Here is a 3,468-nt window from a genome sequence, read left to right on the forward strand (position 1 = left end):
AAATAAAAAAGAAGGCAGAGAGATCCAGTAGTATTAGTGCATCCTGGCTCCAAGAGTCAATGTGATACGTGGACTGGGAGTACTAGGTCAACAAGTGAAAGTCTACGAACCACGTGCTCCTCATAACAGGGACTAAGGCATATTTATTCTTGTGTATCCAGAACCCAATGTAAAGGCACATATATGGTACTCACCTGTAGAGCTCTTTTACCTGACCGTAATCCTGCCAACTGGGCCAATTGTTGCACTAGGGCTGGGTCTGGAGCTCACAGACCCCTCAAGCCCGTTGTCCAGACAGGGTCACAAACCCTTCATATGCCAGGCTGTGCCCCCAGACCCCTTATATGCCAAACTTGGTCACTAGACCCCTCACATGCAGGTCTATGAACTAGGTAAGCAGCAAACAGGTCCTTGGAGCTGTAAGTTTGAGAGCATGGCTGTGCATGGCAGCCACCTGAGGCACTAGATGTCAGCCAAGTTGGTGGAGCCACACATGTGCACTAACTCCACCCACACACACAATTTGCTTACAAAGAATGTGCCGCACCACCCCAACTGGATGGGCAGGCGAGGGGGCCTGATTAAATTATTCCATTTTTCCAACATCATCAAAAATTTTTTTTCTTATTGAGTTGGCTTGAGAGATAGTGAAAGTGTATCAAGACAAACTGTGCTGCTAGAATTCCTGGGGTTTGGTTATTCAACTACCAAATAACTTACCTAATCATATTGCCATCTAGGGAATAGCTTTACTTATCATCCATTGGGGACAAGGCTTGTTGAAACTGAGATATATGTAATTTGTCTGTTATTCTCCTAATCTTGAAGTCCAGTACTTATTTTTAAAGCAAATAGGATTAGTTTGGGGAAACTTGTACTTGATACATACATTTTGGCTCTTAGTGATGATATTATCTTTTAAATGATCACTCACTAGATTTTAAATTGTCCTTACAAAAATCTTGCAAAACTTGTTTATAAACTGATTATTAAATCAATAATTTTCTGAATCTACTATAGCTTGCCATTTTTGAAAGTTTGAACAAATTTTATTGATCTATATATTTATGGCATTCCAACTGAAGTAATTTAATAAGAAGCACTTATAATACAATGTTTTATCTAGTCCAACACCCTTATTTTAGAAATAAAGAAATTAAGACTTAGGAAGATTAAACAGTCTTGAGCAAGAAGAACAAAGTCTGAAGCATCACACTTCCTGACTTCCAAATACATTACAAATCCATAGCAATCAAAATGATATGGTACTGGCATACAAAAAAAACATATAGACCAACGGAGTAGAATAGAGCCCAGAAATAAATTCATGCATCTAAGGTCAACTGATCTTTGACAAAGTTGCCATAAACACAATGGGAAAAGGATAGTCTCTTCAATAAATGATGCTGGGAAAACTGAATAGTCACATGAAGAAGAATGAAATTGGACCCTTATCTCACATCATGTACAAAAATCAATTCAAAATGGATTAAAGACTCAAATGTAACATCTGAAACCATAAAACTAGTAGCATAAATAGGGGGAAAAGCTTGACATTGGTCTGAGTAATGGTTTTTTAAAATTAATTTTTTAATGAAACAAATTAATTGTACATATTTCTGGGATACAGAGTTATATTTCAATACATGCATACAAGGTATGATGACCTAATCAAGATAATTAGCATATTCATCACTGTAAAACTTAATCATTTCTTTGTGATGCGAACATTTGATCTCCTCTCTAGTTGTTTGAAAACATGCAGTAAATTATTCTTAATTATAGACATCCTGGGTTGACCGGTAGTGCTTTCTGTATTTTTTTTGAGAAAGTCCACACAGTTTTCCATAGTGGCTGCACTAATTTGCAATCCCACCAACAGTGTAGGAGTGTTCTCCTTTCTCCACATCCTTGCTAGCATTTGTTATTCTCTGTCTTTTTGATAATAGCCAGTCTAACAGGGGTGAGATGATACCTCAATGTGGTTTAGATTTGCATTTCCCTTATGGATTAGTAATGTCAAGCATTTTTTCATATACCTATTGGCTATTTGTATATCTTCTTTTGAGACATGTCTATTCAGTTCCCTTGCCTATTTTTTAATGGGGTTATTTGTTATTTTATTATTGAGTTGTTTAAGTTCCTTCTACATTCTGGATATCAGTCCCTTGTCAGATGTGTAGTTTGGAAATATTTTCTCCCTTTCTCCAGATCGTCTCTTTGCTCTGTTGATTGTTTGCTATGCAGAAGCTTTTAAGTTTGATAAAATACTATTTGCTTTTTTTTTTTTTCTGTTTCTTGTGCTTTTGAGGTCTTATTCATAAAATCTTTGCCAGTCCTACATCTTGGAGCATTTCCCCTCTGTTTTTTTCTAGACATTTTATAGTTTCAGGTCTTACGTTTAAGTCTTCAACCCACTTTGAGTTGGTTTTTGTATGTGGTAAGAGGAGTCTAGTTTCATTCTTCTACATATGATATGATACCAAAACACAGGCACAAAAGCAGAAAACAAATGGGGTTGCATCAAACTAAAAAGCTTCTGCACAGTAAAGGAAACAATCAACAAGATGAAAGGCAACCTACAGAATTTGCAAACCATACATCTTGATAAGGGGCTAATATCCGAAATGTATAAGGAACTAAAAGCAACTCAAAAGGGGGGGGAAAAAGGACAAGGTACTTGAATAGACCTTTCTCCAAAGAAGAAAAGGTACTCAACTTCATTAATCATCATGGATAGGCAAATCAAAACCACAATGAGATATCACCTGGAGCCTGTTAGAATGGCTATTAGAAAGACAAAAGATAAGATTGGACAGGATGTGGAGAAAAGGGAACCTTTGAACACTGCTGGTGGAAATGTAAATTGGTAAGCCATTATGGAAAATAGTGTGGAGGTTTCTTGAAAATTTTGAAATATAACCACCATATGATTCAGCAATTCCACTTCTGGGTATACATTTAAAGGAAATGAATCAGTATCTCAAACAAATATCTGCACTCCCATGTTCATTTCAGCATTATTCACAATAGCCAAGATATGGGAAAAGCTAAGTGCCCACTGATGGATTAACGGATAAAGACAATGTGGTGTATATACACACACACACACACACACACACACACACACACACACACACACAATGGAATATTAGCTTTAAAAAGAAAACAAATTCTTCCATTTGCAACAACATGGGCGAACTTAGAGGACATTATGTTAAGTGAAATAAGCCAGATACAGAAAGACAAATACTGCATGACCTCACTTATATGTGGAAATAATCAAACTCATTGAAACACAGAGTGGAACAGTGATTACAGGGGCTTGGGGAAGAAGGAAATGAGGAAAGTTGGTCAAGGGGACAAAGTTTCAGCTATGCATGATGAATAAGTTCTGAAGATCTGATGTACAACAATGTAGCTATAGTTAACAATGTTTTATACTTTAAATTTGCTAAGAGGGTAGAT

This window comes from Galeopterus variegatus, unplaced genomic scaffold (genome assembly GCF_000696425.1).
Source record: "Galeopterus variegatus unplaced genomic scaffold, G_variegatus-3.0.2 Scaffold2603, whole genome shotgun sequence".
Classification (NCBI taxonomy): Eukaryota; Metazoa; Chordata; class Mammalia; order Dermoptera; family Cynocephalidae; genus Galeopterus; species Galeopterus variegatus.